The sequence below is a fragment of the Lynx canadensis genome, chromosome C2 (assembly GCF_007474595.2).
Source record: "Lynx canadensis isolate LIC74 chromosome C2, mLynCan4.pri.v2, whole genome shotgun sequence".
Taxonomy (NCBI): Eukaryota; Metazoa; Chordata; class Mammalia; order Carnivora; family Felidae; genus Lynx; species Lynx canadensis.
In genome coordinates, this window is record NC_044311.2 from 88118559 (window position 1) to 88144220 (window position 25662).

Consider the following 25662-nt stretch of genomic DNA (forward strand, 5'->3'; position numbering starts at 1 on the left):
TATCAATTCAATTCTGTTGGTTAAATGTGTTATTAATATAACCACTCTGCTTTTCTAAAAAAAAAAAAAAAGTATTGCTATAGTGTTAGCATTCTTTTCAACGTATGGTACCACATTTCTTGTTACCAGCATATGGGGCCATTTAAAAAAATTTGCTCTGCCAGTCTGTCTTTGATTGGTTTATTTAGACTATCTGCATTTGAGGTAATTAATGATCTGTCAGTCCTTATAGCTGCTATTTTATTATTTTTTGCTTATTTTCTCTGGCTTTTGGTTTTTGCTTCTCTTTTCTTGCCCTCCTGCAGATTATTGGAACATTTTTTAGGATTCCATCTTTTATAATTTGTAGAAGGTCTGTTTATAATGTTTTGGAGTCTGTCTTGCTGTAGTTTTTGCAGTGGTTGTAGTTATTACAGTATGCATATGTGATTTATAACAGTCTACTAGTATCCACATTTTATAGTTTCCACTGAAGTATGTAAATTTCACTTCTGTTCTACCCTTTACCTTTCCAACTTTTATTTATTATTATTATTTTTTAATGTTTGTTTTTGAGAGAGAGAAGTGGGTGCTCAAGTCGGGGAGAAGCAGAGAGAGGGAGACAGATTCTGAAGCAGGCTCCAGGCTCTGAGTTGTCAGCACAGAGCCTGACACTGGGCTCCAGCCCACAAACCATGAGATCATGACCTGAGCCCAAGTTGGGTGCTTAACCGAGTGAGCCACCCAGGTGCCCCCTACCTTCTCAACTTTTAAACATAATTGTCTTGGGTATGAAATAGTGTCGTAATTTTTGCTTTCAGTCGTCAGGTATGATTTATAAAGCTAATGATGGAAAAGATAATCTGTTGTGTATACCCATATTTCTTTTCTTCCTGTTGTTTGAAACATTTTCTTCAGCCAGTCTTTATGACACATTCTTTTAGTTTTTCTTCTTTTGGGAATGCTTTTTAAAAATGGCCCCTTTGTTCCTTGCTGTGGTCTGAATGTATTTCCCTAAAATTCATGTTGAAATCCTATTAGGAGTTGGGGCCTTTGGAAGGTGATTAGGTATGAGGGAGGAGCCCTCATGAATGGGATCGGTACTGTTGTAAAAGAAGCCAGAAGAGCTCCCTTGGCCATTTCTGTCTTGTGAGGATACAGAAAGGAGTCTTTTACCTGGAAGTGAGCCCTCACCAAACCATATTGACATCCTGATCTTGGACTTCTAGCCTCCAGAATTGTGAGAAATAAATTTCTGGTTTTAATGAGAAATCTGGAGTCATTTAAAGTTTCCATTATAAGTAATACGGTTGTTTCTGGTGCCTTCAAAGTTTCTTCTTTGGTTTTAATTTTGAACATTTAATTACTATGTGTCTTGGTGTAAATTTGTTTGTGTTTATTCTGTCTTGGGTTTGCTCAGTTTTTTGGATCTGTAAGTTTGTATTTGCCGCATTTGAATTCAGCCATTGTTTCTTCAAATACTGTTTCAGCCCCTCTCCTTTCTGGGACTCCAGTGATAAGAATGTTGGATCTTATGTTATTGGCCTGTAGTTCTCCAAGACTTAATTTTTTTTTCCTGTTTTCTCTCTTGTTCAGATTGGGTGAGTTCTGTTTTTCTGTACTGACCTTCAGTGATTCTCTTCCCTATCATCTCTGTGTTTGTATTGAGTTTATGCAGTGAGTTCAAAATTTTTCTATTATTTTTTAGTTCTATAATTTTCTTTTGCTTTTATTTTTTAATAAATTCTGTGTCTTTGCTGAGATTTTCCATTTTCTCACTTGTTTTGGGAAAATTCTTAATTGCTGAAACATTTTTATTATTGTGTTTTAAATAAAAGATAATTTGTCAAATAATTCCAGTGTCTGATGCATGTCTGCATTGGCCTTAGTTGATTATCTTTTCTTAATCATGACTTCTTGAGTCCTTTCTATTTTATCTTTAGTTAGGAAGTTCTGAGCCCTATTTATATTTTTCATTTTAGTGGACAGTCCGCCTATTTAGGTTTAGAATACAGATCTTGGCCCCCTTTCGTAGGCTGTGTTTCCAATGGCAGTTTTAATTTTCAGAGCCTTTGTGGTCACCTTAATTGATCCGATGCTGCTGGGTTGCCAGTAGTCCTTGCTGGTGGTGACTGACGGAGCAAAAGGGTTTTCCCTATGCGGAGCTTCTTGTTATATCTAGATGAGAGATGATTTTGGTAGATCCTCCTATTATTCCTCCCATGTCATTCTTCCCTGTCCCCCTGTCCCTGGGTGAGAGAGGAGAGTCTTAGCCCAAACTAGCTAGCGGCTTGTTGTGGTTGGGTCCCTCAGTTTGCCTACTTGTCTCTGTATCTCTAGGTGGAAAACAGGAGTCTCATGCCAAATGGGTAAGGAAGAATTTTTTACCTCAGTTTTGTTGTTGGTTGGGCTTCCAGTTAATCTTCCTTTTATGTTGCAGAGGGACTCCAGTGTAATTTGGGGGGAGGAATGTGACTGCCTGGTCTGCCTTCTGTTGCTAAGTTGGTGGTCAGGAAATGGCAGTCTGGGTTGCCTTTTTCTGTTGGGTGTGGGGACTAAAAACACCCTGCTGTTCTTTTGTTTCTCCATACTTGTAGTCCCAAACTGGTTCATTGCCTTACTATTTGCAGAGTTTACCTCTGGTTGTCTCTTGTGTTATTTCCATGGTTTATAATTGTGCTTAATGAGGAGGGGCAGGGGAACACAGCTCTGTGCCATCTTACCTAGACTGGAAATACAAGTTCCTTAATTTTTGTCAACCATCATGATCTCCAGACAGTAGGTTATATCAGCTTTGAAAATAATAGCATACGGATATGTGCTTTGTGAGGTTTTAAGCACTATATAAATGTTTGCTTCAGTTACAAATCAGAATATCAGACACCTAAGTTTTGGGGAAGTCAGTCATAACCAGTTCAAGAGGGTGTCAGGACTAGGCATCTGTCACATGAACAGAATCTTGTTATGTAGTTAATTAAAAATGAGGTTATAAATTCTGAGTGCTTTCTTCAAGGATGTGTTTAATTATTTACACTTAAGATGTTTAGTAATTCCAGTGATACATTATAGTATTTTAATATTAACAAATATTTTTCAAAACAATACTGAAAATCTTGTGTTATGCAGCCAGTGTAATCTGTTTCTAATTTATAGATTGAAATGGGCAGATAAAATGTCCTGCTTTTACATTTCCTGGTTTTCTAATTGAGGATAAATTGACCCAAATAAGAAAATGTCCATTCTATGTTAGTAGAAGCTTGTGTTTCTAAATGACAAGTTAACTTGCTACATCAACTTCTCCTATTTAGAAAAACAATCTCACAGACATATTTCATGAATTGTTCAAACTTAATATATTTACTGCATTTATCGGGAGAAATCACTGGAGTTCTTTGCAGCCTCTTTTTGAGGTATTCTCTTGAGCGACTCTGGTGACAAATCTCAATTTCCTAATCAGATTAAAAACCATTTGTTTTATTTGTGGGCACACCTCTACATTGTGTCTAGTGCTTAGTGTAATTCCATGCATGCATTCTAGACAGAGGACAGAAGAATGATTGACTCTGGTATTGAATAAGATGAAAATTGTCAAAAGATGAACTGACTTTAGTGGACCATTTATAAGTTATTAAGTGAGCGTTTTAAGTTATATTTCATATGAGAAGTAATAATTCCAGTTTTGTCTATGATTTGTAATAATATTTTAATAAGACGTTTTTGTTCACTTTGACACTTTAAAAAAATCAAATGTAGGGGTGCCTGGGTGGCCCAGTTGGTTGGGCAACCGACTTCAGCTCAGGTCATGATCTCACGGTACGTGGGTTCGAGCCCCGCGTCGGGCTCTGTGCTGACAGCTCAAAGCCTGGAGCCTGTTTCAGATTCTGTGTCTCACCCTGTCTCTGCCCCTCCCCTGCTCATGCTCTGTGTCTCTCTGTCTCTCAATAATAAATAAACATTTAAAAAATCAAATGTAAATAAATGTTAAATTTTTTTTAATGTTTACTTTTGAGAGAGAGTGCAGACGGGCGGAGGGGTAGAGAGAAGGGTGACAGAGGATCCAAAGTGGGCTCTGCCTGACAGCAGTGAGCCTGATGTGGAGCTCGAACCCACCAACCACGTGATCATGACCTGAGCTGAAGTCGGATGCTCAATCAACTGAGCCACCCAGTGTCCCTAAACTTTAATTTTTAATTGGGTATTAAAATTTTTTAGGGTTTCTTTAGTTATTAGAGTGGGATAATTTTTATGTTACAAAAAGCAGATGAATTTAATTTTCTGTTTATTTACATGGTAACTATTGTAGATAGCATTTTATTTTTATTTTTTTAAATGTTTATTCACTTTTGAAAGAGACAGAGGGCAAGCGGGGGAGGGGCAGAGACAGAGGGAGACACCATCTGAAGCAGGTTCCAGGCTCTGAGCTGTCAGGACCCTTAACGGACTGAGCCACCCAGGTGCCCCTGTAGATAGCATTTTAATTTAAAATTCTATGTTCATTGATAATATACTTCAAAAATTTTTTTGATTGCCAGTACATTAAGGTAACATTAAGTATAGTTTAATTTTGGGAAGACCTTTCCTGTGGTGGTGCTATGTTAGAGTAGACATTTATTAGGAGGCAGAGGATCTGGTTGAAGTCTTTGACACTTATGTGTTGTGTAAACTTGGGTACTTAACCTGATGAATTTCAGAAATATTAATACCTGCTTAAGTAATTGTAGGAGGTCAGGTGAAATGGGACAAGTGAAAGCACTTTGTATACCATGCAATACTTTATTATAGAGTATGCTTATAGTGCCTGAGTCATCTTGATCATGATAGTATAAAATATTTACAAATTAATGTGTATTCAGTAAAAATTTATGTACAAGTAAAAGTAAAGCAGCTTTTCCTTGAGTTTAGTGGCTTATTAATTTTTTTTTTTTTTTTTTACTTTTTTAAAATTTACATTCAAGTTATACGGTGCAACAGTGATTTCAGAGTGGCTTATTAATCTTAATAGTGAATTTCTGTTAGTAAAATTGGGGGAAGATTACATAGTTGCTTGATAGTTTGCCACAGTTTTGGGACGGTGTCTCCCCTCAACATGTAATTTAGATTTAAAAGTTAGTCTAAGGAGTTTATAAAAATGCTTGTGGTGGACAAGTTTCTTGTTTGACAAATGTTTACTGGCTAGGTGATTTGAAAAGGTCCAGGACAGGTGAAAGTTTTCAGTTCATGGGCTTATTTTACTCACTTTGGGCTGTTTTCTTTTAAGAATTTGATTACCACTTTGTAGGATTTTCATTCTCAACTAAGTGGATTAACTACACTAATTGCAAAGTTTATAAGATTTTGGCCTGACTTTTGTTGAGAGTGGAAATGGAAAATGGTTGTAGAAAGACCTGGGCAGGAGACCCCTGGGTGGCTCAGTCAGTTAAAGCGTTTGTAAAGCGTCTGACTTTGGTTCAGCTCATGATCTCAAGGTTCCTGAGTTCGAGCCCCATGTTGTGCTCTGTGCTGACAGTTCAGAGTCTGGAGCCTGCTTTGGATTCTGTGTCTCTCTTTTACCCTGTCTGTCTGTCTCTCTCAAAAATAAATAAACATTAAAAAAATTTAAAAAGAAAACGAAGAGAGACCTGGTCAGGGTAATTTCTGGGGCGGTTGGTTTGAATTTGTTGGGCTGTCTGTCATTCCTGCTTGCGATAGATCAGGTCATGAAAAATATACTGTTGGATGACCATCATTCAGATAGAGTTCTAATACCTTTTAATTTTCAAAGCAGCTGGTGTAAATTAAAGAACATGTATGTCTATGCATGTCTATGTATGTCTATTCATATAAATCACAAAAGTTAGAACTAATGTAAAACCAGAACTTGACTAATTAACCTTAAAGTGTGATGTAGTTAAAATATGCTAAAGGACTTTAAAAGATGCTAAAGCATTTTTTGTTTCAGATTCTTATACCATATGTGCTATTATTCTTTTCATTGCTTTGTGCTTTTCTTGATTACATTTAAAGGGCAAGAGGTAGCCTTTTTATTTGGCAGTGCATAGAAGCATCAATAGTTAAAATTTTGTAAGCATACACATTTCAGTGAAACTAAAAATGACTTTGTTTTATATTTTAAATTTAAATCCAAGTTAACATATAGTGTAATAATGATTTCAGGAGTAGAAAGAATTTAGTGATCTTTCACTTACCTACAACACCAAGTGCTCATCCCAAGTCCCAAGCAAGTGCCCTCCCTAATGCCCATCATCCATTTAGCCCATTCCCCCACCCAGAATCCCTCTAGCAACCCTGTTTGTTCTCTATTCAAGTGTCTTTATGGTTTGCTTCCCTCTCTGTTTAAAATGACACTTTAAAAGAGATAATCTTAATTAACCAAGAACTATGCATTTTTTATCAATGAATGGCTTTTCTACAGTGGTTATATTTGGAAGTAACATTAAGGTACATGATATAATAAAATACTTATAAAACAGCTAAGCTTTGGTTACATTCTTTCTTAATTTTTTTAAGAGTTTATTTTGAGAGAGAGAGACTATGTCCATGTGCCTGTACATGCACACGCGTGCACGCACACACACACACACACACACACACACACACACACACATACGCAGGAGGGGCTGAGAGAGGGAGAGAATCCCAAGCATCCTCAACCAGTGCTCAGCGTGGAGCCCCGTCTTGGGGCTAGATTCCACTAACCATGAGATCACGACCTGAGCCGAAATCAAGAGTTGGACACTTACCTAACTGAACCACCCAGGTACCCACCCCTCTTTCATTTATTTATTTATTTTTATTTAAAAAATTTTTTTAAAAAATTTATTTTTTATTTTTGAGAGACAGACAGACACAGGGTGCAAGCAGGAAAGGGGCAGAGAGAGAGGGAGATACAGAATCCGAAGCAGGTTCCAGGCTCTCAGCTGTCAGCACAGAGCCTGACATAGGGGCTTGAGCTCACAAACCATGAGATCATGACCTGAGCCAAAGTTGGAGGCATAACCGACTGAGCCACCCAGGCGCCCCACTTGAAAAAAAATTTTTTTATTGTCTTAGAACTCTATATTCTTGACAGTTTTTGTGGGAGTTTCTTATCTGAATTTCGATCATTAATTCATAAAACCTCATCTTTTGCAATCTTACTTTTCTAGACAAAGATGACAGCTGAAACATAATTTGGTAGACTGAATGTACTCTGGGCCAACAACATAAAGATACTTTGAAAATACTTAATGAAGTTGCTTAGGTTTCTCTAGGAGGGTGTGAAAAATTTGAAGGAACTGAAGAAGTTTCTTCCTGTCTGTTTTAATGTGCATGCCGTTTTGTAGCTTTTCTAACAGAGTACTTCTGAAATTCATTATTAACAGTCTTTTAAAACAAAGACTGGAAATTAGCTGGGATTAAACTATTCTTTACATTGCTCAGAATTATTTTCTATTTGATACAATGTCTATTTGATACAATGTATATAGTAGACTCCTCAGTATGCTAATTTATTGTTAAAACCAACAAGCCTTTTTAGGGAAATTCCCAAGCTGAAGGGTAATGTTGCCAAATCCCCACTAGGCTGGTTTTGATACGAGGTTCTCTGCTGCATTAGGTTAATGTGACTTTTCTAGATGCTTCAATTTTGTTTTCTGTGATTCCGTAATTGAGAGATAGTGTCGTGTGTGTGGTTAAGCTTCTGGAGCTTGATTTCTGTATTGGAGTTCAACTTTATTTATAATTATTTAAAAAATACCAAGTATCTACTAGGTGCAATTGTTTTAGGGTCTTAAGATCAGTGAACAAAACGAAATTCCTGCCCTTGTGGAGCTTATGTTATATAGTTAGGGGCAGAAAACGGTAAACATCATAAGCAAGTAGATTACCTAGCATGTTAAGAGGTGGTAACTATTATGGAAAATGTATAACAGATAAAAGGGGGATTGGGTGTGAGTGCATGTGGGGACAGTTTTAAATCGCATAGCAGGAAAAAGCCTCATTAACAAGATGATGATTGAGCAAAGACTGAAAGTAGTAGGTAAAGGATTTAGTTATAAGTATCTCTGGGAGAAAGTATACCAGGCCTAGAATAGCCAGTACAATAGGCCTAAGGCAATGGCATGGTAGAAGATACAGGGAGATAAAGTCTGGTTACTGGACTCAAGTGGAGCAAGGGGGAAAGTATAGAAGATGAGGTCTGAAAGGTGGTGGTGGTGGGTTGTGGAGGGCCTTGTGGTGGATTGTGGAGGGCCTTGCAGACCATTATAAGGACTTTGGTTCCGCCAGTTACTAGTTTTGTAACCTTTGGTAAGTTATTTAACCCTTCAGTTTTTCTCTCTTGTAAAATGTGAGTAGTTAATAGCACCACTCTCATAAGTTTGTTGTTTGGATTATGAGAGTTAATACCTGCAAAGTCCTAGGAACACTGCTAAGCAAAGTCTAAAGTATATATTCATTGCATCTTTAAAAGTAAAGTGAACATTAAAAGGTTAATTCTTTTTCATTTGAAAAGGTAGCAGAGGAAGAAGTGAGTGCTCTCTGCTTTGATTTTTTTCTATAATAAATTGTTTAAACTTTAATTATAGCCCTTACTACATAATGTTACTATTATTAACATTATTTGTTGTATGTGTACTTAGCATCTTTGCTACCTTATGAACTCCTATGGGCAGAGACCGTGGTATTTTATGCATGTCTTAGGAATCTTAGATAGCATGTTGTACATGCATATCAGGTGATCAGAACATTGTCTCAAATTAATGACAAAAATGTTGGCTTAATTAATGAATCAGCCCACCTGCTGGTATGCATATTGGAATATTGCCAGTCTTTCAAAACTAAATAATGGGAGGACAGTAGCTAATGGTCCCTGAAAAATACTTCATTTATTTTCTTAATGTGCCATAGTTATTAAAATTGGTATTGGTAGAAAATTGCCTTAATTATTAACTAAGTGTGAGAGTTTATACCATGTGAAATGAAAAGTCCATATTCACAGTATAGTATGGATCTGTTATATTAACATCTATCATTGGTTAAAAATATTTTTATTGACAGCATAAATATACTGCTACCTTAAAACAGTTTTAGTCTTAATTTCACTGTTTATATCTGCACAAGTGATACAATTAGGGAATATTTAGCTAGCAAAATCTTAAATCCTAGGAATTGCCAAGAAGGAATATTCACTATAACTCCTGAAGTGAGGGAGTGAAGCATGTTGAAAGAGGAAGATTATAATTGACCTTTGGGTGGTTCAGGAGCTTTGTACCTCTCTTTTTGTACTTGCAGGGTCTTCAGTTTCCAGCTTGGTAGGTTCTTTCCTTATTGTTGGCAGAGAGGAGTGGGAGATTTAAAGGAAGAATAGAGACTTGGAAGGAGAAGTGAAATTGGTAGATGATGCTAAATGAATTAGAGTTCCACAGACAGAGACTGTGTGGCAAGTGAGTTAGGGAAAACTGTGTGTTTCCATGGTAGAGGAAACATTGTAATGGGAAATACATTCCAAAGTTTCTGTTACAGGTTTAGACCTTGAGGTAATAATATTTTGTGCATGTGGGTGTGTATGTGTGTGTGGGGGGGCATGTTTCCTTTTTCTTTTTGCTTTACTATTTTATTTTTTGTTTCTCTTTTAACATGTCTAGTTATGTTCTTTGATGTATGATAGCCTTAATTTAGGGCTTTGAATCAAAAGTGATGCAAGAAGATGAGTAGGCTTTTTGTGAAAATGTTTTCAACAGAATATTAACATTTCGAAAACATTTGTCCAGTCTGTAGATTTTATTTTACCATATTCCATGATGGCATATGAAATACTGTCTTGATTGCGGGGTAAATATACCCAGTCAACTTTCAAAAAGACTCATAATGTAATACTAAAATATATAATTAGAAGACATTTTTATTTCTTGTATGTAGACTTTGCTCTGCTTTTTCTGTTCAAGTTTACACTGTTCTATAGCTTTAGAAAATCTAAAAGTTGAGGACACCTGGGTGGCTCCATTGGTTAAGTGTCTGACTTCAGCTCAGGTCATGATCTCGCAGTTTGATAGTTCTAGCCCCATGTCAGGCTCTGTGCTGACAGCTCAGAGCCTGGAGCCTGCTTTGGATTCTGTCTCCCTCTCTCTCTCTCTCTGTCCCTCCCCTGCTTGCACTCTGTCTCCATCTCAAAAATAAATAATAAACATTAAATTAAAAAATTCTAAAAGTTGAACACAGTGAAGACCATAGATAGCAGTGTAGTGCAAATACAGTTTTGCTTTACTTTACCTGTTTTTAATAATGTCCACCACAATAGTACAGTTTTATGGCAAGTATGTATTCAAAAATTGTTTTACATAATTGAGAATGATGGCATATATGCTCTTCTGAGTGCTTGGAAACAAAGCTTTGAGGCAGGCAATTAAGAGCTTAGTAGAAAAAAAATTTTAAATAGATTTCTTGATTGGTAATTATTTTAGCAACAAAGCTACTGACTGGCTGAGGAATAGAAAATGCTGCATTATCAGAAAGGCTGTAGTGTTTGTGATCCCTCGATAAAATTATATAAACATAATTTTGGATTAATATATTGGTTATTTCCTCAAGATTTAAAGTTTAATTGTTTTGCTTTTATGTTTATAGCTTTTATTGATTTGCAAGATATTTATTGAGCCCTGAAAATGTGTGTTAGGGCTGTTATATAAATGCTTTGTTATTTCTGAATAAAAAATTAAATTTGGCCTATTCTTTGTTTCTAATAAAGTTTCAGCTTTCAGTCTTCATTGTCTTTATTACCTCCCTTTCATATGCCAGCAAAAAATACCCCAGTTGCATAAAGGAAATTATATGTGTCCAGTATTAATGCAGTACCAACATAGGATATTAACTTTCTGTGTTAGTCTCTGTTAAAAGGTTGATTATAGCATAACACTTAAAAAATATGTATGGACCATATTGGTATTATTAAATACCTTTGCCTTGAAAAAAAAATAAAAAAATTTTTTAATGTTTATTTTTATTAAAAAAAATTTTTTTTTAACGTTTATTTATTTTTGAGACAGAGAGAGACAGAGCATGAACGGGGAGGAGCAGAGAGAGAGGGAGACACAGAATCTGAAACAGTCTCCAGGCTCTGAGCTGTCAGCACAGAGCCCGACGCGGGGCTCGAACTCATGGACCGTGAGATCATGACCTGAGCCGAAGTCGGACGCTTAACCGGCCAAGCCACCCAGGCGTCCCTTAATGTTTATTTTTGACAGAGAGAGAGAGAGAGACAGAGACAGAGACAGAGACAGAGACAGAGGGAGCATGAGTGGGGGAGGGGCAGAGAGAGAGGGAGACACAGAATGTGAAGCAGGCTCTGAACTGTCAGCACAGAGTCCGACATGGGGCTTGAACTCACTAAACATGAGATTGTGACCTGAGCTGAAGTTGGATGCTCAGCCAACTGAGTCACCCAGGCGACCCTGAAAAAAATTTTTAAATGGTTTTTTGAGAGAGACAGCATGTGCACGAGTGGGGGAGGGGCAGAGAAAGATGGGGGTGTGGTGAGGGAGAGAGAGAATCCCAAGCAGGTTCCTCAGTCAGTGCAGAGCCAGATGCAGGCTTAACTCATGAACTGTGAGATCATGACCTGAGCAGAAATCAAGAGTCAGATGCTTAACCTGACTGAGCCGCCCAGGTGCCCCACCTTGAAAATTTTAAATACTTAATGTTTTTGTATTTTTAAAAGCTATATTAATGTAGCTAGACTTTTGAGCTGAGGGAAATGTTATTTTGGGGTTTCGTCAGGAAGTAGTACTCTTTGAATAATGGAGAGTATCAACATAAGATTTTAATGAAGCACATTTTGTGTTTCCTTTTTTTATTTCAAAGTTGTTTAAGATAATTTTGGGTTATTGCTCTGATTTTAAAGAGATCTTAATCCTCAACTAGAAATTAAGCTTGAAAAAGTCCAATTAGGTTCTGGTCATTTCCTTGGAATACCATTTATCACTGATGGGTCATTAAGTATTAGTTGCTACTAATTCTATTTAATCCAACCATATCTATTAATCCAGTATCTGGCTTGGAAAGAATGTTGTTAGATTTAGCATATCTAGGTATAATTATTTTATCTGACTTTAAGAATATGTCTAATTCTGATTCTTTTGGGAGATAACCTGTATTTTTGTACTTTTATAGGATAGAGGGGAGGAATCGGGAGCTTGGAAATTCAGCCAAGTGATCTGGTGGGATGGGCATTTGCCTGACATACTATATAGAGGTAATCTAACACTGTTTTACTCAGTCTTTATTTTTACCTGTGATAGATGCCCATGTGCTTGTATTATGAACAGCACTAATCACAACTATTGGATAGCACTCTGTATTTACTGGATGATCGTTTTTCCTTTTATACCCACTTACATATAAGCATGACATATATATATATATATATATATATATACACACACACACACACACACACACATATATGGCATGGTATTGCTATATATAAATAACGAATGTCTATACATTGAAAAGAGTTAATGGTATTAGTTTTATAGGATGTAGATCATTATCTTTTCTCACTTAACTAGATTACTTGCATGTTTCTTTTTTAGGCCCAGTTCCCTTATTTTAGGAAGGCAGATGATCTTCTCCTTTCTTGTTGGCTTATGTTGGTACATATGTTAGGCCTGTGCTTTATCCTTCAAACAAGTGAAAGAAAATTAAATATTTAACAGTTTTCAGGGTATTTACATATCTGTCAGTGGCACATATTCGCATGTCAGTTGTTAATGATTATAAAAATTCTGAAGATTCTCGTAAATTTAGTTTTGAGAATTCTTTAAAAATGAGTATGTGACAATATTAGTGGCTGTATTTTAAGATTTCCTTCTTTTTCCAAGTTTTCTGGTAATTGTCAAGTTCAACATTTCTCACTCCTTCAACATTTCCTTACCCAGGTTTGTTATAAGATGAGACACACTTAGGCATTAGAGAATGTTATAAGGTTAAAAAAAAAAGGTTTTCCTTGTTCCTTTTCACAGTTAATGTGTGTATTATGTCTGTAGTATGTGTGTATATGTATGTGTGTATTCTTTCAGACATTTTCTATATATATGCAGATATTTATATGTATACCTGTATTTACATATTCTTTACACAGTTGAGATCACACCATACATATTGTTTAGCAATATATCTTTTTTGTTGTTAATTTCTGCATTTTTGCATATCATTTCTTCTCTTTTCATTATGTGTAGTATTCCAGTATTTGGGTATACCATAATTTTATTAACTGCTTACTTATTAATGGCTGTTTAGGTTTTCAGGTGCTTTTGCTATAATAAATGGTAATATGGTAGATATTCTTGGACATGTCTTTGCATAAATTTTAAAAAGTACATGCAGTATAAATCCCTAAGGGAAAAATTGTTGGGCCAGAGAGCATGTCCATTTAATAATTAGGTGGATGAATTGCCTAAAAGGATTATTCCAATATCAGTAAGTCTAGGAAAATGGGAATCTCTAGCTCAATGACCACGCTAGCTAGTGTCAAACTTTTTAATAATTTGTTAGTATTTTGTTGTTTAGTATTGCTTTCCAAAATTTCATTATGAGTGAGCTTCAGCATTTTTCCATTATTGGCTGTATGTATATTTTCAGTGATCTTTTTGGTCCTGTGCTGAGTCCCTAGTCATTCATTAGGCAAATTATTTTCACTGAATTTTTCTTCTTCTGATCTTATGATTTTGATTTTACCTTATGGAAGTTTTCATTTTTTATGATTGAATTTAGTCTTTTCCTTTATGGCTGGGCATGGGGGGGTTTCTGTATAAAGTTTAAAAGGTCTCCGTCGTTGATTGTAGGGCTCACTTTTTCCTCTGTGTTGTCACATCTCCGAAATGACATGAATTGCTGGTTTGTCATAATTTGACATTATTATTATTTTCTTTCTTAGTTAACACATAAAATAGTCATGTAGCTTAAGATTGGTAGTTTTAGATTCAGTGAATTATGGTACTTGAAAAAGTTATATGGGTTTTCTGTTATTTTTTTTTATGGTTTACTTCGCTTAAAATCTTCATTTAATGTTGAATATATTTGGCTTATAAACAGTAGATGTAGAGATTTAGCTTTCCTTTTTTTCCGGCAGGCTAACTAGTTGTCCCCATTCCAATTATTGAATGATGCATTTCTTTTTTACATTTTGAAATGCTACATTTCTCATATACTGAATTTCCATGTTTTTGGAGAACATGTTTCTGAAATCATTTCTGTTCAGTTCATCTGCTTGTCTGTGTATTGATAGTATTAAGAGAATTCAGTAAAGGAACTGCTTATAAAAGTAATATACACAAATAATTTTTTATACAAATATAATAGGCATTAGGACTAATTGTGTAAGAAAAGGTATACATTCATAATAACTAAAAAGATAAAATGGGAGCAGTCTGAAGAAAATTTTGAAATTCTACTGAGGGATAAGAAAGAAAATTTGAACCAATTCAAATTAAAAAATATTTTTAATGTTTATATTTGAAGGAGAAAGAGACAGAGCGTGAGTGGGCGAGGAGCAGAGAGAGAGAGAGAGAGAGGGAGAGAGAGAGAGATCCAAAGCAGGCTCCAGGCTTTCAGCTGTCAGCGTAGAGCCCAATGCAGGGCTCAAACCCACAAACTGTGAGATCATGACCTGAGTTGAAGTTGGAGCTTAACAGACCCTGGTGCCCCTGAATCAATCAAAAGGGGGTCGGTGTCGTTGGGGCGGGCGTGGCTGGGCGTGGGGTCGGCGGGGCTGTGGGGTGGGGAGGGAAGGGGGGGGGGGAGCGGGAGGGGGGGGGGGGAGGGGGGGGGGGGCGGGGAGGAGGCAGCAGGTAGGAAGAAGAACGGAGGAGGCGTAGGAAGTGCTTGACAGTGGTCTAGCACTTTCCTTTTATTCCTTTCTCTTTCCTTTCCTTTCCGTTTCCTTTCCTCCTTTCCTTCCTTCCTCCTGTTCTTGTCTCTACTTCCTTCCTTCCTTCCTTCCTTCCTTCCTTCCTTCCTTCCTTCCTTCCTTCCTTTCGAAAGAGAACATGTGCACGTCCACACCAGCAGGTGGTGGGGAGGGGCAGAGAGAGAAAGGGGGACAGAAGATATGAAGTGGGTGGGCTCTGTGCTGACAGCAGGGAGTCTGATGCGGGGCTCAAACTCACTAAGTGTTCAGTGAGATCGCGACCTGAGCTGGAAGGCTCAATGGCGCCCCATCAATTCAAATTTTTGATAGAACGTTATGATATCACTCTAAAAATAAAATTGATTTTATTTATTGATTTAATATTTTATGATCTTGTTTAACTCGTTAATGGTGACTTTGCTGAACTCATTTATTAGTTCTCTTTCTAGTCTTAGTTTGTTGAGAGTTTTTATCATGAATAGGTGTTGAATTTTGTTGGGTGCTTTTTTTCTATTGAGGCTCCCATATGGGTTTTTCCTGTATTCTCTTAATATAGTGTATTATCTTACTTGATTTTCAGATGTTAAACTACCTTTGCATTCATGGGGTACATCCTACTTGGTCATGGTGTGTAGGCCTTTTTATATGTTGCTAGATTCAGTTTGCTAGTATTTTGTAAGAATTTTTTTTTACCTAATTTTATAATTATAGGCATCGCTGAGTAGTTTTCATGTAATTTTCTTTGACTTTGGTATCAAGTTAACTCTGGCTTCACGGATTGAGTTTCAGAATGTACCGTTTTCCTGTTTTGTGAAGGAATTTGTGAAGGATTAGTATTTCTTCCTTAAATATTTGGTGGAATTCATCAGTGATGCCATTTTGGCCTGTTCTTTGTGGGAAATTTAATTAAAAAAATTTTTTTTTAAATGTATGTTTATTTTTGAGAGAAAGAGCGTGAACAAGGGAGGAGCAGATAAAGAGGGAGACACAGAATCCGAAGCAGGCTCCAGGCTCTGAGCTGCCAGCACAGAGCACGACGCGGAGCTCGAACTCACCAACCGTGAGATTGTGACCTGAGCCGAAGTCAGATATTAACCGACTGAGCCACCCAGGCGCTCCTCTTTGTGGGAAATTTTGAAATACTAATTCAGTTTGTTTAATTGTTACATTCAGATTTTTCTATTTCCTTTTTAGTCAGTTTTGATAATATGTGTCATTTTAGGAATTTGTTCATGTTACAAAGTTGTATAATGTGTTGGCATAAATTTACTTATAATATTCCTTCCTTTATAATTCTTAAAAAATTTTTTGAGGCATTATTTACATATAACCTTGTATTTCCGTCTTATAACTTAATTTTTGTGAGGTCAGTATTACCATCCCCTCTTTCATTCCTGTTTTTGGTAATTGTGTTTTCTTTTTGTTCTTAGTCTACCTAAAAGTTTGTCAGTTTTGTTGATCTTAAAGAATCAAGGGGCGCCTGGGTGGCGCAGTCGGTTGAGCGTCCGACTTCGGCCAGGTCACGATCTCGCGGTCTGTGAGTTCGAGCCCCGCGTCAGGCTCTGGGCTGATGGCTCGGAGCCTGGAGCCTGCTTCCGATTCTGTGTCTCCCTCTCTCTCTGCCCCTCCCCCGTTCGTGCTCTGTCTCTCTCTGTCCCAAAAATAAATAAACGTTGAAAAAAAAAAAAAAAAAGAATCAAGTTTTTTTCTGTTTTGAATTTCGTTAATTTCTGCTCTCTTTATTATTCCCTTTGCTTACTTTAGGGTTTAGTTAAATTTATAAATTTCCTTCTAAGTACTTTAGCTGCATCTCATAAATTTTGATGTTTTTGTTTTCATTCAGTTAAAAATATTCTCTAATTGTTCTTTTAATTTCTTTTTTGACTCCTAAATTATTTAGAAGTGTGAAGTTTAATTCCTGAACACATGTGGATTTTCCAGTTTCTAATTTAGTATTTAATTTAATACTGGTATTTAATTCTGTTATGATTGAAGAACGTATTTTGTATGAGTTCCGTCCTTTTAAATTTATGAGACTTGTTATGTAGCCTACTTTTTGGTCTGACCTGGAGAATGTTCCTTGTGTGCTTGAAAACAACATGTATTCTGTTGTTTATGGAGGTTTTTTGTATAAGCCAGTTTAGTTTGTTGTTAGTATGAGTCAGGTTTTCTGTATCTTTGCTAATTTTCTGTCTAGTTATTCTATCAATTATATAGAATGGAGAATTGAAATCTCCAACTATTGTTGAATTTTCTGTTTTTTCAATAATGTTATTGCTTCATTATTTAGGGGCTCTTTTTAGGTGCATATACATTTATAATTGTTAACAGTATCTTCCTGATTTATTGATATTTTATCTTCATGAAATACTTTCCTTTGTCATCAGTAATATTTGTCTTAAGGCAAATACTAATATGTTTATGTTATCGATAGAACTATCCACTTCTTTACAGTTACTGTTTCCATAGAATATCCTTTCCCACTCATCTTTTAACTTTCAGTCTTGAATGTAAAGTGTGTCTCTTGTTGACAGAGTATAGTTAAATCTTGTGGGCATTTTTGGTCCATTCTGACACCCTCTGGCCTTCGCATTGGGCTGTTTAGACCATTCACATTTAATTATGGACATGGCTGGGTTTACATTTGTCATTTTGCCACTTGTTTTATGTATGTCTCTTATTTTTGTTCCTCTGTGCCTCCTTTAGTGCCTCTTTTTATGTCAAGTATTTTTTTAGTGTATCATATAATTACTCCATTGATTTTTTTTTCTTTATTAAATATAAATATAAAGATATATTCTTTGTGGTTGCTTTAGGGTTTACATTATGCATTTTAACAGTCTGCTTAATATTAACTTTAATTCATTGTCAGTAAAATATGGAAACTTTGCTCCAGTATAGCTCCCATTTTTTTCCTTCCTCTGTTGTGCCACTGTTATTGTATATATTTCACATTTATGTATGCTATAAAACCAGCAATATATTATAATCATTGCTTCATATATTCTTATGTCATTAAAAGATGCTGAGAGAAGAAATGAGAAAATATATTTATAGAGTCCTTTAGATTAACCTACATATTTTCCATTTTTGATGCTCTTCTGTTTTTCCTCTGTATCTGAGTCTTTTGTCTTTTTCTTTCAGCTTGATGGACTTCCTTTAAAATTTCTTGTTAGGCAGGTTTGCTAGTAAAAAATTCTCTCATCCTTTCTTTGTCTGAGACACTTTATTTTGCCTTCATTATTGGATGATAATTCTGCTGCCATCTTGGTTGACAGCTTTTTTCTTTCAGCACTTTGAATATGTCATTCCACTGTTTTCTGGCCTCTATTGTTTATGATTGAAAGGTGTTAATCATGTTGAATTCCCTGTACAGTGCGGAGTGATTTTTCTTGTTATGGTTGCATTATTTTTCACTTTGTGTTTGCTTTCAGCAATTTCACTATGGTGTGTCTAGGTGTGGGTCTTTTTGTATTCTACCTGAGATTCATTGAATTCCTAAGACCTATAGATTTTATTTCTTTTTACTAAAAGTAAAATCTGGGAAGTTTTGTTAGATATTTTATTAAAAATGTTTCCCTCTGTTCTTTCCTCTCCAAAAGTGTTGATAAATTGGTCTCTGAGGTTCTGTTTAATCTTCTTCAACTTCTTTTCTCTCTGTTCTTCAGATTGGATAATTTCAGTAGATGTCTTCAAGGTCATTAATTTTTTTCTGCCATCTTGAATCTGCTGTTGAGCACTTCTAGGAAATATTTGTTTTAATTACTGTACTCTTTGACTTCAGAGTTTCCTGTGTGGTTCTTTTACATAATTTCTGTACATTTATTGAGAATCTGTTATTTGTTGATTATTTTCATAATTAAAGAAGTTTAAAGCATGGATTCTTTTAACATATGTATAATAGATGTTTTGAAACATTTGTTTGCTTAAACCAACGTCTGGAGATACTCAGATACTGTAGTGTTTGTTAATATAAATGTCATGCTTTCCATTTCTTTAGTAATCTTATAATTTATTGTTGAAAACTGGGCATTGTAGATAATATATTGAAGCAACTCCGTATTGTGACTCTCTCTTCCCCCTGCCTAGGTTATTGTTACTGTTGTCATTTCACTATCGTTTGTATATTATACAATCCTATTGAAAGAAAATAAGTTTTATTTTGGACAAAAGTTTATCTGGAAAAATCGACATGCATGAATATTAAGGAAATTTCTGAGATGGAAGGTTACTAAGGGATGAATAGCCCCATCAGAATTTAAACTTTTAATTTTATCTTTGAGAAAGTGTGTGAGCACAGGAGAAGGGGCAGAGGGAGAGAGAGAGAATCCAAGGCAGGCTTCACGCTCAGCACGGATGGTGCTCGAGCCCAAGGCCCTGGGATCATGACCTGAGCCGAAATGAAGAGTTGGACTCTTAACTGACTGAGCCACCCAGGTGCTCAGAATTTAAACTAAAAAAATATGGATACAGGTGTGCCTGGATGGCTCATTTGTAAGAGCACGTGACTCTTGATCTTGGGATCATGAATTTGAGTCCCACGTTGGGTGTAGAGATTAGTTAATAAACAAGTAAACTTCTGAAAAAATACGGATACAGCATTGAAATATTTTTAAAAAGTAAATTAGTATTATATTTTTTGGAAGTTCAAAGATGGAAATACTACTTTGTTCTAGATGAGGAAGACCATTTTCTTGCTTTTACACCACTGTAAAAATTGATATACAATCATATTATGTTTCATATATCACCTGGTCTCCTGTGGACTGTATATAAACTATTATTGATGGATAGGAATCTAATATTTTTAAAGACCTATGGTAGGGAATTCCATAAACTCTTCAGTCTTTACTCTGCCCAGAAGTACTGTCAGGCAGATTTATTGTGTACAGCTTATGTTCTTCATTTTTATTTGTATTTTTTGGATATGGTACACCATCTTCCTATGATTAATTATTCTCATCTTATTGTCACCTTTTTCTGTCAAAGATGACCTGGCTGATTATGTTTCTGTATCTAAATATTTTATAGCATTTTACAACTATAATTGTTTCTGTTGTGAATAAATATTCTGTACATGACTAGTTCTCTTTTCTTATTTATCAAGCCTGGTATTGTATTTTCTTCCCTCTTCACTTAATAGACTTTACAAAGCAGTAAATAGTGCTATTAAGTGGTTTCTTAATCTTTGCTTAATCTTTTAAGTGGTTTCTTTGCGTTCTCTTTTCTAACTTTTTAGGTCTATAACCCTCTGAATTTCCTTCAACATCCCTTATCTCTGAAGTTGTAGATTCAGATTTAAGCAAATTGTTCTTTATAAGGCCAAGGTTATTGTACAGTTTCTATTTACCACTATTTTATTCTCCTGGTTTCAGACTTAAAAGCAAGTCATTGTTCTGGTCATTCAGGCATAGTTTTTGTATTTACAAAGAATGATCACTTCATTATTCATACCAGTTTCTCCAGATTGTATTTATACATTTTTTCCCCCTTCCTAAGTAATTTTTGTTTTTTTTTTTTTTTTTTTGTAGGACTTGGATGGCATAAGTGATTAAGGTGGTGTGGAGGGTATTTGAAGCTTACGAAAGGTAGAAACTCAACCATGATTTCTTTTTCAACTCTACAGCATTCCCTTCCTTGAAGTCTTCATTTTTATCTTAGTCTCAGGTAATGTCAACACTTGTGTTTTATAATCATGAATAAGTTAATTGTTTCAAACATGAAACCATTTTGGGTGATAGAATTTCATGTTGGTTTTTGTATTGTAGTTTGTTTTGGTGTTTATATCTGGTAGAAACCTGGGATTTTAATTTTTTCTTGAGAAAACAGTGTTAAGAGAAAATTGATAAGTAATGATATCATTTTTGATTTTAAGTTTTGTTTAACACAAAAATATGTGTAGCTTATTATGTAATAGTAAATGAAATTTAGATGGGAAGATATTTTCTCCTTTAACCCTTTTCTTAGAGTGTATTTTTTACCTATCATTAACACATATATATCCATGTTAAGTTTTTCAGAATTTCCATGGAAACTCTGTGTTCATACATGGTAAAATGAGACCAATTGATGAAATTTAATGGTGTTTGGCATATAATTTTTGAAATGTGAAAAAACATCCCAGTTATTGTACATTTGTACATATATGCCTATACTAATATAAGGAAGCAATCATGTAGGTAATTCATTAATCATTTATATTAGAGATATTAGTTAAAATATAGATGTGACCACTGTGACAGACTTTAAAGATAGAAATATATTTATTTTCTAATTATTTATTTTTGAGAGTGAGAGTGTGAGTGGGGGAGGGGCAGAGAAAATGGGAGACACAATCCAAAGCAGGCTCCAGGCTCTGAGCTGTCAGCCCAGAGCCCAGTGCGGGGCTCGAACTCATGAAGCACGAGATCATGACCTAAGCCAAAGTTGGATGCTTAACCGACTGAGCCACCCCAGGCACTGCTCTATGAAAACAATCTTGAGATTTTGTAGAGGTTCCTGAGTCATCATGACCTGGGCGTCTTTGTCGTCTTTTGCTATTCTTAGTATGTGGCTTCTCTCTTGTTGTCCAAGATGGTTACCGTTATGCATGTCAATAGGAAGAAGAAAGGATATTTTTCTTCCCTTAAGAGGAGTTATGTATGTCATTTCTCCTTATATTCCAATGGCTATAACACTGTCACGTGACTACAGTCAGCTGTAAGGGAGGCTGGGAAATGAGTTTGTCTCACTTATTAGGCAAGAAGAAAAGAACAGATTCAGGGAGGGGGAGTTTATTGTCAGTTAGGGTTTGTGTCAGATTTACTTTCCATTTGTCTAGTTTGGATTAACATTAAAATACAATTTTTATTATCCAAGACATTAACTCTTGGCCTGGACATTCTGAGACAGTTCAAGTTCTGTGACTAGTTCTCAAATTTTTTGTGAATAAACACTGCTAGTCTTGATATCATAAAATGGAATAAGGTATTAAAAGTTAAAATTGACTTGAGATACTTCCTCATCTTGTTTCACTATCATTAGGTTGAAATGATTTATCTAATATTTTAGACTAACACAAGGGGGTGGAGGCCTTGGATAGAAGGATTTCTTTACATATAAACAAAGCTAAATGATCTCTAGCTAGTTCCTTCTAATTCTAAAGAGTGTGTTATTCTAAATGTTTAGATAAGATCAGAAAAACTTTTTCTCAAAGATATTATATACTTCAATTAGTTATTTTTAGATGAAAAATACTTCATTGTACATTGTATTTTATGATTTTTGTCCTGTTGTAAATACTGTTTTGAAACAAGTATCAAATATTATATATTCTATTATAGATTTTATTAAAGGGTTGCAAACTAGTTATCAGTTTTCCACCATGTTTTATGTCAACCTTTTAGCCTTGGTACCCTTTAGTTTTGATAAATTTATATACTTATTATAGTATAGTCGGCTGGTTGACTTTATTTTATGATGGAATAGTATAAGACATTATAGATGTTCTTGGCATTGAAGGTGAAAATGCATCCTTAGTTCTGTGCTTCACAAATAGTGTTTGTATTATTAAAGTGAGAGTATTTATCTAATGTTTAAAAAATGTCAGTTTTAATAGTTAATACTTATTTGTTCTGAAATGAGTTTTGGTTGCTATGTAGTACATATTAAAAATAACGTAGGTGTTTAATGTTCGTAGTGTAGAGGGAAGTTTGTTTTAACAAGTATTTTTGATATTCATTTTCTTATACAAGCCTGTAGAAAACTCATAGTTTCCTAACAGAATAAGTATTTTTAACATTAATATTTGAATTGTTGATATTGGGATGAGGTGTGATGGATGAAACAAGTAGATCCAGCAGAAGGTAGGGTTCTGTTTTGCTTGGACTTTTTTTTAAAACTTCTCTCCCCCTCTCCTTTTTAAGATAAATTATAGCTGTTTCTTAAACAGTATGAGTTGCTGAAAATTTTGTTTTAACATTCAAATATCACTATTTTTTTTGTTACATTGTTTTAGAAGACTTTGGTGATGAGTATTTGGAATGCAGAATATACTTAGATTCTGCTTTATTTGAGGGGGGTGCAGTATATAGAAATGCCCGTTAACTTTGACTTAAATATTTATAGATTATTTTTCTGTGGTTAGAAAATGGTCAAAGGTTTTTTTTGTTATATTGTATAAAATGATGGATTTTAGCCTATAATCTCTCTTATTTTGTGTCTTTTACCATTGCTGGCACTAGTCAGAAAGACCCATTTGTTCCTCTTAGAATGTTTTGAACTAAGTAGCAACTTAAAAATTGTCATGGGGCGTAGTTTATAAGCTCAGCTTTATAGATGCAAAATTGTAGTTGTACAAAGATATTTCTGAAGGGGTTTCTGAATGTAGAATATGCCTAGAAGAGAAGTAAACTTTGTTTTTGAATTAGAGGTGAAGCAGTTTTTGTTTAGATAAAACTATGCTTGTGAAGGATGAGAGAGAATAGGAAACTTCTTAAGAATGGCCAGTGGAAATTATTTAATTCCATATTGGTCATGGGTTTCTTTGTCTCTGGCTTTGTCTAACCATTTGATCTTGAAGCTGATTGATACTTGTGTTTCCAATCCTGATACTGCTAAATTGTAATTTCTCACTGACCCTACATAGGTTAGAAAAATTAATATCCGAGTTAATGTAACTGGCATTCTCCAGACAGCAAAGAGTTTACTGAAAATGCTTTGGGTGAGAAGTAAGTTGTAAAACCGAGTTTTTCTTTTTTATCTGTTTAAGAATAAGTTCTTTTCAGTACTTTTTTTCTGCCTACAAGTGAGGCTTATAGGTAGAATGGGTTCTGGTACAAGGCAGGGTATTGTTGATTTGGGAGAATATTTTGAGTTGGAAATTATTTTTCTTTATAGAAAAGAATGATGTTTATTAAAAAAATTTTTTTTTCGTGTTTATTTTTTATGAGAAAGAGAGACAGTGTGAGCAGGGGAGGGGCAGAGAGGGAAGCACAGAATGTGAAGCAGGCTGAGCTTTCAGCACAGAGGCCAATGTAGGGCTTGGACCCATGAACCACGAGATCATGACTTGAGTCAAAGTCGGATACTCAACCAGCTGAGCCACCCAGGTGTCCCGAAAAAAGAATGATGTTTAATTCCTAAGCTTGCCCACTATAGTCTGTTTTGACTTTTATGGTTGGAAGTTCTACATTGTTCAATAAAAGTTGGTGGAGAATAATATTACAACAAACTCAATAAATATACAGAAAATCAGTGTCTTTAAGTGAGAAATACTTCTTTCATGCTTGAATGCAGATTTAATTAAAAGCCATAAAGTGGCAGGTGAATATTCATGTACATTCTGAAAGGGAACTAGGTGTTTTCAAAACTTTTAGATGATTATGGCAGAAGTCTTCCAAAAAGTTACAGCTGTTTTTTCTTTGATACAGGTATGTCTTTAGAACTGCTCCTATATTTATTTGTCAGCCATATTTAGGATTATTTTGTTTGATTTTCAAGTGAAAATGGGGAGGTAAAAGAGGAAGTTTCCTGAAGTAATTTGGAAAAGGTTTGAAGGAAGAATGGAAGGATGAAGAGGGTATATATGTAAACCTATGGAAAAAGAAAAAAAAAAAGAATGACAGGAGATATTAACTAAGGTGTGAATAATAGATGGAAATGGGAAAATAACAAATGTAGGAAGTGTCCATTCTTTCCAAAGGAGAAAAAGTTCTTCCATGATAGCTATGATAGTCACAAAGTTCTTCCATGATAGCCATGAGGTAGGAGAAGCCAACTGAGGAAACTTGGATTGCTGTAGCAACCCAAGCAGTGGTGATAGTGTGGCCTCTAAGGTGAGTGAGAAGAGGAGGTCATTGAGTTCTTAACGTGTTCAGAGCCTTTCAAGTTGGGAGGTTAGTATGGTGTGGCAAAAAGCGCACTAAACCAGCTAAGCCTGTTTTGAAATCCCAGTTTACCTCCAGCTGTGTGACTTAGAGTAAACCCAGTGTCTTTATCTGTTAGATGGGGATATACTGTTAGTGTCTTGAGTGTTCCTTAGTATAAATGTTAGGTGATTTAATATATGTAAATGTGCCCAGCACAGTGTCTTACATCTAGTAGATCCTAAACACATTAGTTGTCCTTCCTCTGCAAGTTATGAACTTTATCATATAGACCCAAACCTATTAATAAATTTGGAAAGATATTTTCCTTATTAATGCATAAAAAAAACCAGTAGGCATTTGCATACTTGATTAAAAATGAGTAGTAATGGCCAGCTTGTCCATATGTTATGCTTCTGTTAACTTTGTCTTGTGAAAGCAAGCCCAGACAGTCCCCTCACCCTAGAAGTAATTATCGCAAATGCTTGTATTAAAAGTCCATGTGTTTAATTCCTTATTGAAAACCCTGACTCAAAGCTTATTTACTCTTATTTCATCTTATGAATCTATAAAGCTTTCTAATTGGTTGCACACAGTTGATTAGAAGCATTAAATTAGAAGGTGATGACAAGGAGAGTCAGCTGTCTCTTGTGGAAGATAGGAGAAAGTGATGGCTAATAATTTATGTTCTCTTTGACTAGAGCATTGCCATTAGGCTTCAATGACTAGGGGTTACCTAATTGGCCACAATTTGGATTACTTTTGTACAGCTGAACCAAACATTTTTCAATAGGAAAGGATGGCGAGGAGTGTGCGGGAGAGGGATAATTGAATGGAGCAGGAAACTGTATTGTGACCCCCTAAATATCCCTTTTGCTGTACCTGTCAACTTTTTTGACAGAGAGATGGAGATGAGGGAAGAATAAAACTTGGAAAGGGGAAAAGAATACAGTTTGA

General features: G+C 35.4%; 1 protein-coding gene across 5 annotated transcripts in view; it reads left to right on the forward strand.

The window, feature by feature from the left end:
• The window catches only part of ZNF148 (zinc finger protein 148), a 122623-nt gene that overhangs the window by 24665 nt on the left and 72296 nt on the right, over positions 1 to 25662 (forward strand). For 3 of the 5 annotated variants that reach the window (XM_030330255.2, XM_030330259.1, XM_030330256.1), the window contains exons 2-3: positions 12124 to 12205; positions 20392 to 20527. The gene's annotated coding sequence lies outside the window, so the exon portion shown is untranslated. The remainder of the gene's footprint in view (positions 1 to 12123; positions 12206 to 20391; positions 20528 to 25662) is intronic. The other 2 variants (XM_030330257.2, XM_030330258.1) reach the window with 1 other exon arrangement.